Below are 15,394 nucleotides of genomic sequence, written 5' to 3'. Positions count from 1 at the left end.
TTTACACCTTTGAAAATGATGTTGACGGTTCTAGGAAATCCATTGACATCATTTTCTATTTTTGTAGTATTATTTCCATCCCATATATACTAACTCATTACTCATCAACTACTTTGTGAAATAATTAAATACCCTTTATTTGGTTGCTGAGAAAAAAAAAACATGCAAAGCCAACTTAGAAGTTGAATTTGGTGATGTTGAATAGAAGTCTTGGTTTTTAGTGGTCTCAACTATGGGAAATTTAGGCCCCGTTTGATAGAGTTGTTAAACAACTCATTTTCAGTTTTTAAACAACATTACACACATTTTCACACACTTTTTCACCCATACATATTTCAAAAAACTACAAACAACATTACTCAATCTCCTCTACCAAACGACCCTTATCATTCAAGTTTGGTTTCTTATTTTTTCCATCCTTTTCTTAGCGACCAAATGGAGTGTCAATATAATCCCCTAATGGATATAATACGCACTAGATTCTTCTTGGCAGATTTTTGATGGACATAATGGTATATCAACTGCTATCTTTGCAAAGGAGAACTTATTGGATAATGTTTTGAGTGTGATCCCTCAAGAAAGCAATAGGGAAGAGTGGCTTCAAGCCCTTCCTCAGGCACTAGTTACAGGCTTTGTGAAAATTGGCATAGAATTTCAGCAGAAAGGTAAGCACCAGGGAGTTTGTTGTTATGTTTATAGTCTAATTTCAAAAAAAAAAAAAAAAATCCTTTCAGCCACACTTTCAGACATTCACAAAAATCCTAGACAACTACATCAAAATTGCACACTTTTAGACACACACCATATCAACAACACACACAAAGAGAAGGAGATCCAAGATTGCGTGATGGTGGTGGTGTGACGCGGCGAGCAACAGCTCAAGTAGATGGCTGATCCACCACCGATCTTAGTTTAAAGCCATCTTCATTTTGCACCAAACCACCTCCAACTCAACAATTTCTCTCTTAAACCCTCTTTGTTTTCTTTGATCTACACCAAACCCATGACCTCAAGCTTTTCCTTTCTCTCTCTCTCTCTCTCTCCGATCTAAACCAAACTCATACCCATGGTGGAACTTTTGTTTTGTGTTTATTGTGATTTGTGGGCTCTCTCTCCGATCTGTGTTGTGTTGTGTTTGTTGTGATATGTGGGCATTTGATTTGTACTAGTTTTAATTTCAAAATTTTGATTTGTAATTGTTTGGAATTTCAATTGTAATGTTCATCACTTTTTGTAAAAAATTCAAACCCTAACTCTTTGATTCATTTAAAATTTGTTTTAGTCTTAAAAAAAGTGTTTTTAACATAGATGGGTAACGGGAGACTAACGAAGATAATCTTAGGTGGGCAAAGTGTTAAGTTTTGAACCATAGTTAGGCAAAGTGCAAACAAGCCAAACCATAAATGGGTGTACTATAATCTACCCTAAGTAATAACTCTATTTTATTGTTTTAGATGGAAACACAATGATAGTGGCCAATGGGTGACCAATTGGTTTGAGTTTTGGACTTGAACTCTCTAAAGCATTTGGGTCTAACCACTGACTTATCAAAACACAACGGGCATATGTGGATTGAAATCGCATCTATCATAAACTTGGCTCGCATCTAACCACTGACTTATCAAAAATACAATGGGCGTATGTGGATTGAAACCATATCCATCCTAAACTTGGCTGGTTGCAATTCATTTTGCAATCTTTTATGTACTTCTACCTTAGGGAATGTAAATCTCTCCCTTCCTCCCTCCGAAGCATTTATTTGTATGGTACTAAATTTAATCTCTGTGAATATAATCTATGTCAAGAAAGGAGCATATTTCGATAATGGGCATCACATGTCTTGCGTATAATGTTGGTGGCCTCCTTGATCTTAAATTTCAATAATTTGAATTTCCCACTTTAATTTCAAAACCTTATTATATGGTAATAAGTTACCAGCTGCATGTAGTGTTGCTCAAATGGTATTACATAAATTATGAATCAACAATGATCGTCACAACACACTACATACTATACACGTGACATTATGTTTGTATCATCACTTGAGATAGTTGTGCCACCTATTAACCATATGCCTTCTCATATCCTATTACCTTGATCATTGCTTTGCGATTCTTCTGAATTAATTTAACACTGTCACTTCACCAATATTGCACAATCAATTTGATGACATTGATACATAACTCCTACAATAAAATGCTTCATGTGAGAAATAAGAATACCCACAGTTGACATAAGTGAGAGCTAGAGCGATAGATGTCAAAAGTAATACCAATCCAATCAATGCCCCAACCCCTATTCAATTCCAATATTCATTTGGGATGAAGCCTCAGGATTTCAGTACTTCAACTCCCAGAGATTTGGCTGAGTTAAGGAGAACCTCATTATGCTTCAAGAAATTACTTGGCTACAACTTTGCCTAAGTATTTCCTTAGCTTTTGTGCATACATCGTAGATGAAATCTAGTAATCCCTTATCCACCAATTTTTAATCCTCTTTAAAAGCCAGTGAAGAGAAAAAAGAAGCATTATTGATGCATAGTGTAATAAAATGAAAAGATTTAAGGCGAAAATACACTTTTAGTCCCTACATTTTGGGCCTAATCTCATTTTGGTTTCTAAATTAATTTTGCACCTACCTCAATCCTTGAAAATAGAAAATCATTTCCATTTTAGTCTCTACCATCAACCCACTCACTAAAAAGTCCTACGTGGCAAACGGAGTGCACTGTTGGCACATTAAATACTGACATGACTAATAAAATAATAATAAGAAATTTTATTTGTCATTTAAAAATGCCACATCAACATTTTATTTAACAAAAAAAAAAAAAACCATGTCAGAAAAACAATAAAACAAAATTACAAACTTATTATTTAAAAAAAAAATGAAATAAAATAGTTAATTTAATTTCTTTTTCTTTTCATTATTTGTTTTTGGGAAGAACACGTTCTTCATGTTCTTCCCAGAACATGATTATTCATGTTCTTGAAACCCAGCAAACTGATAAAAAAAGAAGATCAAAATAGTGAAACCGAAACCAAAACCAAAACAGTAGGCTGTAGACATTGTATTTTGTACACCTTCTAAAACCCAAGGTTGGTTTAGGGTCCGATTAGATGAAAATTGACTTAAGGAAAGTATTTGTGGAAAATATAACTTATTTTTAGACCAAATAAACTATTTTTGGAAAATAAAGCCCATGGAAACCCTAGGGCATGCGTACGCATACACGCATGCTCAAGCTCTGCGTGCGCATGCTTCATTCATGTGTACGCATACATGTTCATGCGTGTGCATGCTTGAGTTCTAGAAACTATGAAAGAAAAGGTTTTCTGCATTTAAACTAGGTTTAGAACGAATCCCACATCGTCTAGGAGCCGCCTTAAACCCCTATTTTTTGACTATATAAAACCATAAATAGTAATTTTTCAATGACGAATTCTAGTGTTAAAACACATAAGATTCACTAGAAAATAGTGAATCAAAAAGGGAGTTTTTCATAAACATCCTCAAGTCAAATTTTACTTGATTGAGACCTTTTCTAGCCTTGATTTTTGAGTTCTAAGTTTACTAACTCGTTTGTGAATTGGTTGCTAGATTGATTGAGGGGAACAATCAAAATCAAGCTCTAGGGAGTTTTTGTGTTGAGGTAAAGGTTCTATCTTTGGCTCTTCACCTTTTCTTGGTTTTTCTAAAATTCTTTGGCTTGTTTACATGTTTTGATGTTCTAAAATGTTTAGGTTTTCTTTGTGTTTTCATTCTCAGCATGTTAGGTTGTTAGTCTCTTTATTTTTGTGTTTCTTTTATGTAGTTTCTGGGTTAAGGTTCTTAAGGCGTGTATGTGTGTGCATGCTACTTGCATGCATATTCATACTCTAGTATGCATTTGCATACAGATGGGCTGTGTACACATGCCCTATGTATGCGCACACATACTCTTGCCCAAAAATCCTAATTCACATTCTATTCGTTTTTCCTTTGTTTTATCTACATGTTTAGCCCCTATTTAACCTAGTTTTCACATCTGTATACATCTGTTTACCTTGTTTTGTTTTGCTTTGCTTTGTTTCATGCCTTTTATGTTTATTAGGGTTTTGATTTGCTTGGGTACCATAAATATGCATTGATGCATAAGTGCTATGATACAGTGAGGTAAGTGTGGTAAGTTATGCACTCACATGAACATGCATTGGTTGAAATATGAGCTTGATATGTCTAAATAACATGAACATGTTTGGTTGAATGCCATGTCTATGATGCTTAGATGCTTTAATATGTTTTGTTTGATTCTGCCATGTGATGTTTCTGCCCTTGGAGATGTGTGTTTAAATGCCACGATAGATGAATGATTAGATCTGGAATGATTGATGCCATGTTGTTTGCCTTAGATGCATGCTAGAGTGTGTATGAGTTAGAATAACATATTGAATCTGCATTTAATGTGAATGCTCAATTAGTGTAAAACACTATAACTTGTTTAGACCCCCAATTTTAAATTACAGCTTAATTGCTTTTACTCTAACTTATCTAAGAGCGGAACAAGAGTAAAATAAGCGCAATAAATGAAACTACTCTCTGAGCCATAACCACAAGCAAGTAACAATAAATATAAAGCTTAAAAAGTAAGGGAAGAGAGATGTAAGTATAAGATAACACCGAAACGTGTTATCGAAGAAGAAACCAAAGAACTCAGCAAAAAACCTCTCCACGACCCTCTAAGTCGAAATTGATTCACTAGTGAATAAGTTGGAGTACATGAATATCAAAAAGACCCTCTAAGCCTAATCTACCCAATGTACTTGAGCCCTCCAAGCTCTAGATACCAACAAAATTTTCAGAGTCTTGTCTTCATTAGTTATTCAGATCCCCGCAATACCACCCGATTGCATCTGCCAAGTCTCAACGGTTCTTTTGGCAAATCCCAAATTCTTCCTAAGCTCTAAAACACTCTCTACACTCTGAATAGATGTGAGTTGTGTTTGGGTATAAATCTCCTCTCAATGTATAACAATGGGAGAACGGAAGGAGAAGAGACTACTAAGGAATTCTCACTCAAGGATAAGTAGCTCTCTCTAAGATGGTGGGTGTGTTGTAGAAATCTCTCTAGGATTTTCTTCTGAATAGCCTCCTTTTTATTTTGTGGGTAATAAGGGTATATATAGTATAAGTGAAGGGTATAAGAGTCACACTGAGAATTTTGCGGGTACCTCACGAGATGGCCTTTCTCATGAAGTACTCACGAAATGACAGGTTAGCATGACTCTTCAGCTCCTAATCATGTGCTTCACGCATGACATTTTAGCAGGTACCTTTACTCGAAAGCTTCTCTCGAACTAGTCACGAAATTGCACTGATCTTCATTGCAAGCTTGATTCTTCACCCACTTAATACTAAACCCAAAAAAATAAAATCCCACAAAATACAAGGAAATAATTTATTGCAATTACAACACTTTTTGTCATGGAATAAAGCCAACATAAAACATAGTTGTAAATAAAAACTTTACATAATGAGATTAGGACTTGGAATACAATGAGTGGAAGCTGACCCACAGGTCGGGTGGGGTTAGGTGCCTAACACCTTCCCATCCCCATACCTAAACTTCAGACACGTGCTCTGGTAAAAGATCAGTCATTCTACGAAAGGTGCTATATTTATGGTTCCTAGAGCTAATCTGGGTGGCAACTCCATTTCTCCTCCATGGTCCACCCTAGGCCTAGGTGTACTCCCCCAAACCATAAGGATGACACCACACACCACGGGTGCTTGTGCCCACAAATTCACCAATTTGAGATTAAACTAATAAAACCCATTTGAAAAAAAAAAATTTCAAAACCCATAAAACCTATATGAAACCAAAACCAAATAAAACCCATCAAACTGATCAACCCATCTATCACCAAGGATCTCTGCTTCCATTTCACAACCACCAACGACCACCGATCTCAACCTCACCTCGCAAATCACCTATCTCAGCCCTCTCTCTCTCTTTAATCAAAGTTTCTCAATTTCACATCCACCTCCACGCCCACCACCAATCTCCACCTCCACTACTGGCCACCCACCCCATGGAAACCTAGAAAAAGAGCAAAAGAAAGAAGAGAAAGGGGTTGAAAGCTTGAACAAAGTCAAAGAAAGGGATCTAAAAAGATAGAAGGATAAAAAAGTTAGACTGAGAGAGAGAGAGAGAGGGTCAAAGAGAGAGGGATTGAGAGCTTGAACAAAGAAAGAAGATAAAGAAAGATACAAACACACACACCAAAAGAAAGAGAGTAAGTCATGGATTTGGAAAGAGTGAAGAAAAAGAAAGATACAAACAAAACACATAAACCAAGGGAGAGAGAGAAGAGAGAATCAAGGATCTAAAAAGAAAGAAGAAAAAGAAAAATACCAAACACAAGAACCATGAGAGAGGGATAAGATTTATTTATTAATTTATTTTTGTTTTAATTTTTCTTTTTTGGTTTATCTTAAAAGAAAGAAGAAAATGAAATAGATACAAACACAAACACAGACATGCCAACATAAGTGAGAAGAAGTGTTAATTTAGTGTTTGTTTCTTAAGAAAGTTCAAGAAAAATTGGAATAGTTGCTATAAATTTTTTTCTCATTCTTTAATTTTGAAAAAGTTTTTTTATTATGTTTTTGTTTTTCAATTTTTTAGTTTAAATTTTAAATTTTTTTTATTTTTTTATTAATTTATATATGCTGACATGGTATTTTTTTTAAATGCCAAACAAATTTTTTTTTTTTATTATTAGCTATTTTAGTATTTTGGTATTTTAGTTTTTTTTTTTTTTTTTTTTTTTTTTAGTGGGTTGACTATAACGACCTCACCCCACCTGTGTAGAAATTGTCCGCTTTAGGGCCTCACAATCTCCCCCACTTAAATCTCTAACGTCCTCGTTAGGACTCAATTTGTGAGGTAATGTCTTTAAACCCACACGGGTTTACCGGGCCGGCTCTAATACCATAAGTAACGACCCAAGGAAAAGTGCTAGTCACATCTGCGCTATACCTCAAAAGTATTGATTACAATTGAGGCTCCTTGTAGTTGTTAATAAAGTCTAGTTCAACCCAGTAAATACCCGATGTGGAACTCATCACACATCTACACACATCACATAATCAATTAAATTGGAGCATCACAATCTCCCCCACTTAAATCTCTAACGTCCTCATTAAGGCCCACTTTGTGGGGTAGTGTCTCTGAACCCACATGGGATTACCAGGCCGGCTCTGATACCATATGTAATGACACAAGGAAAAGCGCTAACTACATCTGCGCTATTCCTCAAAAGAACTAGTCACAATTGAGGCTCCTTGCAGTTATTAATAAAGTTCAGATCTACTCAGTAAATACCTTATGTGGGACTCATCACACACACACACACACATCACACAATCAATCAAATTGTGGTATCACAATCTCCCCCATTTAAATTCCTAACGTCCTCGTTAGGGCCCACTTTGTGGAGTAGTGTCTCCGAGCCCACACCGGGTTACCGGACCAGCTCTGATACCATCTATAACGACCCCACCCCACCTGTGTAAAAATTATCCACTTTGGGGCCTTATATCCCTCACAGCTTTATTCTCGCGCAAAGCACACAGCAGTGGGGGAAAAGGCCTCTACACATTGAAGGGTCTTGCATTCCATGGAATCCCACATCGCCTAGGGAAGCACATAGGAACGTGTTTATAAGGAATAACCTCTCTTCAATGTGTAGAAACCTTTTCCCCCACTGCTGTGTGCTTTGGGGGAGAACAAAACCGTGAGGGGTATGAGGCCCCAAAGCGGACAATTTCTACACAAGTGGGGTGGGGTCGTTACATTGACAGCAGGGACCAAATGAAAATAATTTTTTGTTTTCAGGGACTGAGATAGGCACAAAATCAATTTAAGAACCAAAATGAGATTAGGCCTAAAATGTAGAAGCCAAAAGAATATTTTCGCCAAGATTTAAGTAAAATTATCAATACAGTATGGTACTAATGTACTATACCATTTGATAGGCTGAAGCCACCCTATGCGAAAGCAAAAGATTTGTCAATGATCCGAACCTATTAGCAACAAGTCAACAACCATGTTCCTACTTGTTGCTGCAATAATGTGGAAAAATGTAGAAGCCACTTAGCTTTCAAGTATTAAAAAAGGTACTTCCTAAACAACATGTAGGGGTGTACATTTGTGTATATTTATGGAAAAGAAAAACAAATACTAAACAAATCTCCAAAGCAAGACAAATTCAGCACAATTTACTTTTTAACTTCTAAGATTGGATCGAATCCATTAACATCATAGGAAGATCATATACCCAGAAAGAAGAGGTCTCTTTGCTTGTAGAAAACAGGAAGTTTTGTCATCATCATGGACATCTTAGACAATCCATTATTAACATAATTACCACAACAACAGTGACGAACAAGGCACCCGTCTAAACTTTTCCATTGGTGATTGAATCACAATGCATCTTGGTCCATACGATAAAATGTTGTTGTTATCAGTGCTACTATTGAAATCTAAAGGCAAAGACAAAGTATTAATAAATATCAAGTTCAAGCGCACTCTCACGGTATATAAATATAGAAAAACGAGTTCCTTCTTGCTAATGCCATACTTTTTCTAGTTGTCAAAGCAGATGGGTGGCTTTTGCTCCTCATATGGAGCTACAAAATCCTGAATTGTGACACAATTGTAAGGGTTGTCCTTATATGTGTCCAATACTGCAACTCATCTTCCCTTAAATGTCATCTCTTACAAATCAGTTGCATACAAATAATAGACATGGAGCACATGTAAATCCTATATTTTAGATGGTTTTAGCATATATGAGACTAGCAATTCACACTTGCCTCTCCCACAAAGATATATTGGCAGTTTTCATTCTCAAAATTGTAATAAATAAAGGCATCAATTCTGCTCTAGTTTCCAACTGCCACCAATTTTTTAAGTCACCTGCATATTTTACAAGGAAAATTTCTGAATTACTTCCTATACTTGACATTGTCTAAGTACCTAAGGCCTATAAACGCATGAAGCAATCTTTTAAAAGGAATAACTTCACAGTTTCTTGCATACAAAAATCGATCAAACACAATGGCCCCTTCAGTTCACCATCCTTGTTTTGCTATGTTTAATATAGAAAGCCAGCATTTTGATCAGGGTGATCTGAGCGAACTCGATGGGCAGCCTTATGAGCCCAACCTTGAAATAAAATAATATTTTCTTTATTACTTATCAAAAAATATATTTGTCCAAACTCCAAGCCCTGACCGTTCTTTCATAGGTATCTCTAAAAATCAACCGAACCCATCCCTTAGATAGTAAGTTAGATTAGATTGAATTGGGAAGTCTAATTGAGGTCATTTTCGCAAGCCACATTAAAAAATAGGTTTTCATTCAACTAGTATGTGCCTGTTTGTTTTAACGTTTTCAACCCAAAAAGCCCGTTTTGAAGAAAGCAAAGTGAAAAAGCCCATTTGGTAAACTTGAAAAACGTGCAAAGTGAAAAAGGAGCTTTGCCCAGCATTTTGGAAAAAGCCCGTGCGCGTTGTCATATATCCATTGGAGGATCTTAAGCAATTACCAAATTACCTTTTATTAAATAACAAATCTAAAATCAAAACAACAACAGCAGCAAATCAAGAACAGGAAAAAAAATTAGAACAACAATAAAAGATCAAGAAAAAAAAAGAAAAGTGGATCTGACAAATCTAAAATCAGAAACAACAACTAATCAAGAACAAGGAAAAAAAATAGAAGCTGATATGACCCCTAGTTGCATGCACTCCGCAATGAGAAGGAGGAGCAGCGATGGCAGTGTGGTGGAGCAAAGGCGATTTCTCCTTTCTCTCCATGCGTGTCTGTGTGTGTTTGAAGATAATGACACCAAAAGGCAAGCAAGATTATGTGAGACGTATCACAGAGAGAGCTAGAGAATTTATGGAATCAAGGAGAAAAAGAAAAAAAAAAGTAGAAAATGAGAGAGCTGGAGAAAGAAAGAGAGAGGGAGGTTCTGGAATCAAGTGGAAAGTAAAGAAAAAAAAAATGAGAGGATGGAATCCTATGGGAATACGTGTGTGGTGGGCAAAATGCAAGAGAAAAAAGAAAAAAGAAAAAAAAAAGAGAGGAAATGTATGAATGAAAAAAAGGAAAAGAATAAGAAATCACAATTTAAAAATACTACCACAATATTTTTACAATATTTTCATAATAAATTTTAAGTAATTAGCCAATGTTAGTGAGTAAAAATATAATTTCAGTGGAGGGTTCAAATTAGAACTAGTAACAACTTTCCATATAAGATTTTGTTATGATTCTTGTGAAAGTATTGCAAAAAAATTGTTGATGTAACACTTTTTGTTAAAAAATATAATTGTTGAGAATGAATAGAGAAAGAAAAAATAAATATTAAAAAAGAATAAAGAATGAATGAAGAAATAATATTTAAATGAGATGGAGAAAAGATAGAGAGTCCGTTGGAAGACGTATTTGTAAAAATTGGTAGGCAAAAGGTAAATGTCATTGTTGATTGTCCAAACAGTACAAAAATTTGCCTAGCCTATTGGAGATGCTCTGAAGTAGTTGATTTTTTTTTTTTTTTTTGAGTATGAAATAAACTCTCTTATATATACATTGTCATTTTTGGTAATTTATCCATCAAACTGCTACTTTTATAAGTACTAGCCAAACACTCAGCTTTTTCAACAGCATTTTTTAACAGTTTTTACCTAACACTCAGTTTTTTGAAAAAACACTTTTTCATTATGCACTTATTGAAAACTCCACTTTTTTAAAAAAGCCAACTTTCAAAAAGCTGAACCAAACTCACCCTAAGTCCATTATCCAATAAATTACTAAATCTCAATATACCAAAATAAATGGAACTAACAAATTTAATATATATATATATATATATATATATATATATATATATTACCAAGAGCCTTATAACTCAATTAACATTTCTTAATATTTCCAACGGAAACGTCTAACCCTACCCCTAACTACTGAACTATAAAATAAATAAATAAAACATATATTTTTTTAATTGTGGGTTAAGTCGAATTACTCAGGTTGATGATGTGCTGAAATTGCCAGTGAGTTGTAGGCCCCAAATCATGCCAATGGATACCTGTGGAGTAAGAACAAAATGACCAAATAGAAGGTACTGGTGTGGTATTGGCCAAAAACCCTATGAATGTCAAGTCAATAAATGAGAAATTTCTAAGAACTCTATAGTGAGAGAGCTAGAGATTTTCTGTGTACCTGAGAAAAGAGAAGGTTTGGTGCTTATATAATGGTGAGTAGTGAATCGAAATCCCTTAAGAGCAGGGATTTTTCCTTGTTGAGAGAGTCTGGTATTTAGGGTTTCCAAGATTTCAGGGTGTCTTTCCATATGTGGGAGATATGAGTGAGTAATAGGGTTTTTGTGCGTGTTACACAAGATGTTTCCATGTATAGGTATTCGTGAGGACCAAGCTAGGCCACACTAGACCCGTCGGCCTTTTCACCCTATCGTCCTTTTCATCCCGTCGGCCCATAGCCTTCCTTTGCTTGAGGATCTCCCGTCAGCTTAGAAAGGCGCCCATCAGGTTTTATTGTGGCATCGTTGCTTTCACTGTCGTCTTTTTGGGTCCTCCGTCCATTTTTGTGGAGCTGACGGACCCGTAGGCGCCGTCAGCTTTCTTGCTTGGTGCGTCTAGGAGCATTAATTCTTTGTCAAAAATACCCCTATCAATTGGCCCCTACTCCATGGTTCTGTCGGCTTCAACTGACGGGTTGTGGAGTAATATGAGTATTAATGATCATTAATTGGATGTTCTTATTGAAGGAAGTGTCATTAAATGGCGTAGGCAACCCTAGGTTTAAATGCTATGTGACACGTGGCACTTGTTGGTTGGCTTCGTTTCTAATCAGAAGCATTGTTTCGTATACCGTGCCTATTCACTTTATAAATAGTTCCTCCTCCTCTAGTTATTCTCTTTACTTTATTTGTCATCCCTCAAGAGCTTTAAGGCCAAAGTGACTATGTTGCGCCGTTGTTCATAAGCAACTGTCACCGTACCACCCCGTCGTCTTTGAGGAATCCGTCACTTCCAACCATCATCCACTCTTGGTAAGTTTCCTTGCCTTATCCTTTGTTATTTTTCATTTATTTTTCTAGTTGGTCGTTACTTGCTTAAAAACCCGTCAAATAGACTCTTAGAATACCTTCGTCACTTGTACGTGAATAGATGTTAGGTGATAGAGAAGCGATGAGTGAACAGTCGCCGTCAGTCCATGAGGGTGCGGGCTATGACGAGGTCTATCCGTTAGGGTGCGAGCCCGAGCAGGATGTAACTTGGTCCCTAGAAAGGGAACCATCTACTCACTCCTCAATCGAGGAGGAAGAGGAGAAGTGTGAAGAGGATGAGGAAGGCGAGGAAGAGGGTGACGAGGAGGAGGAAGGAGAGGAAAAGGGAGAAGGGAAGGAAGATGAGAAGGAGGATGACGACGAAGGGGGTGACAAGGAAATGGTAGGCCAAGTGGACGGCGATGGCCTTAGGCCCTTCATCCTCTTCAACAATGTCCCCAAACATCTTCAACAAACTCCGTGATCGTTTCCGAATTCTAGAGAACATTCTCATCCATCTGCTAGAGAAGTTTGAGAAGTGTTACTTGCGAAAAACAGTGGAGCTACACTGTTAGTTGGCCAACTACCTATGTCTATCCGTCAGCCAAATAGCTTTTAATGTGTGAAGGATATTCCTTGGAGCTGAAGTGATATGGGGTCAGCTAAGTGGTGGCAACCGAAATCTTACCCTTGACGAGTTCTTCTACAGCTATGAGCCTCAATAGATCTCCACATCGAAGGGCATTTACCACTTCTTAGCAAGAAAGACATCACTTAGGCTGGTGTCAGATATGCCTGATTCAAATAGGAATTGGAAGAACACATTTTTTTTTGTTCAAGGGATGAATTGGGTGTGTAGATCCAAGGAGTGGGATAGTATGCCTGACGAGGTTGATAATACCTAGGGCATTGTGAGGGAGTTAGGTGTGTCATTTGTTTTTATTTTTTTACTACCTCGTCTGCTTTTGTTATGTATCTAACACCTTTTTTGTTTTCAGCCCAAGCCTGTCCACAGATCAGTGACGAACAAGAGAGTTTCATCAGACGTGTTTTGGAGATTCCTTTTAAACAAAGGAAGTGGAAAGATTTAGTCACCCTAGACACTCTCCACGCGTTCTATGGTGGTCCAGAACTGACACCTATAGCCCGTTGGTTGCACGCCTTTTCTCGTCATCGTGAGTATTCGTGTCCGTTCATTCTTTAGTCTATTTGTTATTTTCTAACTTTCTTTGTTAACTTTTTTTAGAGATGGACGCTGGTAGGCAGAGGACATTGGTGAGGAAGTCTATTGCCGCACACAAGCACTAGAGGGAGGCATCGGCGTCGGCCTCCAAGGTGGGCCCTAGAGTTGCTCAAAAGAGGAAAAGCAACAGCAAGGACGGTTCTCATTAGAACACAGTTGGTATGTTACAAAGTAATAATTTTTTATTTAGGTGTTATCATTTTATATTTGATAATTATTATATCAATACAATTTATTCATTTTGTTATTATAATAATTATTTATTTCGTTATTGTTTATCAGATAAAATATATTTATACTATATATAAGAGAATTTCTCTCTTTCAATTGGACTTTTATGTTGTTCAAAAATACCCTAATTAATGAATTAATAAAGGGTAACTTCATTTAAAAATAGAGTCATAAATGTCAAATAATAAATTTCATTTTGAATTCAAAAAGAGAATTCATAAAATTTAGAACTTTTTTCCCTTCACGTTAAAAAAAGAAATTACAATTACTGCTTATCTCTAAAGTTTATTCTTTTTATTTGTTTGAAGAATTTAAAAAAAAATTAAATTATTAATAGATGAAAATTATTAACATTTACTAAAAAAAAAAAAAAGAACCTTTGAGCATGCGTGAGCGCGTAATCAGAGGTTAGTATTATATAAGTTTATGGTAAATCTGTGCAACACACGAGTCTTAAACTAGTATATATAAAAGCAAACTCTAACTTCTCAAATCTCAAGTAAATGCCAAAAACTAGAGATTAAAACTAATGAGAACCAAAGTGTAGGTTCTAGACTTCTATTAAACCTAAGGGAAATTTGTCATTTTCTATAATAATAATAATAATAATAATCAAAATAATCAAAATTTGCCTTTATGAATCCTAAATTCTTCACACAGAGAAAAAAAGTATTACGTATGATAATTGGATTAATGGCACAACTTTTTTTTTAATGCCAATGGTCCCAAAAGATTAAATTGGACACGATACAAATTTAAGAGCATTCACATTAGCTCGTGCAAAAATTACTATTTATTTTAGTATAAGAATCAACTTTTTTTATTTTACATACTCACTTTTCAAAACACTACACATCAGATTATCTATTTTACACTACATTTTATTAAAATATCAATTTTTCTTGATTTTTTAAATTATTTCTTTTTCTTCACATACAATAACTATCATCCACTCTTTTCATTTATTCTTGAGATACATAAAGAAAAAATAAATAACTAAATACAAAATAAATAGTATTTACACAATTACCATTGCAAATTTATAAGTTTACCCCATTATATAAAACTGATGTGGGTCATTTTTAAGCAAAACTAGTTGTGTAAATTCTACACATTTTTCTATTATACATGGACTGTTGTGAATACTCCAAATATCATGACAACTTATTGATCATCCAAAAACTTAACTTTAAACTACAAGAAAATAATTATTTAATAATCATTTAATTATAATTCTATCATTCTTCGAACAATAACTGGGATTCAAATTCAAGAGAGTCTAGTAATGCATCTTATCCTCAAAGATCTGGCAATAGCATAAATTAACCATCAAGTATAGTTGTTTCGGGAAAAGAAGCAGCATGGCATGGCACCTATACTTGCTAAAATTAAGGACTCAGGAGACTAAAAGATGGCAGACCTAAATTTCTTAGCTCAAATAGGTCAGTCATTCGTATATTACTTGACTGTTTAGTTGAAATGCCGCTGCCAAGACTTTAGTAGTCATTACCAAGAAAGTTAGTTTATATTCTCATATCCGATTCACAAAAAAAAAAAAAACATTCTCATATCCTTTAGGTACTAGGCTCTCTAGCTCATAACAAGCCACCAAAAATATGACAAAAACAAATTGTTTATCACCAGCCTAAGATATTCTCATATCATTTTGGAACCATATTTTTTTGGTAGAATGATGATTTTTTTATTTTTTATTTTTTTTAATATCATCAGCCTAAGACACTATTTAGTTTTTTTGTTTAGGCAAAATTCGAATTCCAAATATTTTATTCAATAATAA

The sequence above is a fragment of the Quercus lobata genome, chromosome 4, assembly GCF_001633185.2.
Source record: "Quercus lobata isolate SW786 chromosome 4, ValleyOak3.0 Primary Assembly, whole genome shotgun sequence".
In the NCBI taxonomy this organism is placed as follows: domain Eukaryota; kingdom Viridiplantae; phylum Streptophyta; class Magnoliopsida; order Fagales; family Fagaceae; genus Quercus; species Quercus lobata.
Note: the sequence above shows the minus strand (reverse complement) of the source record.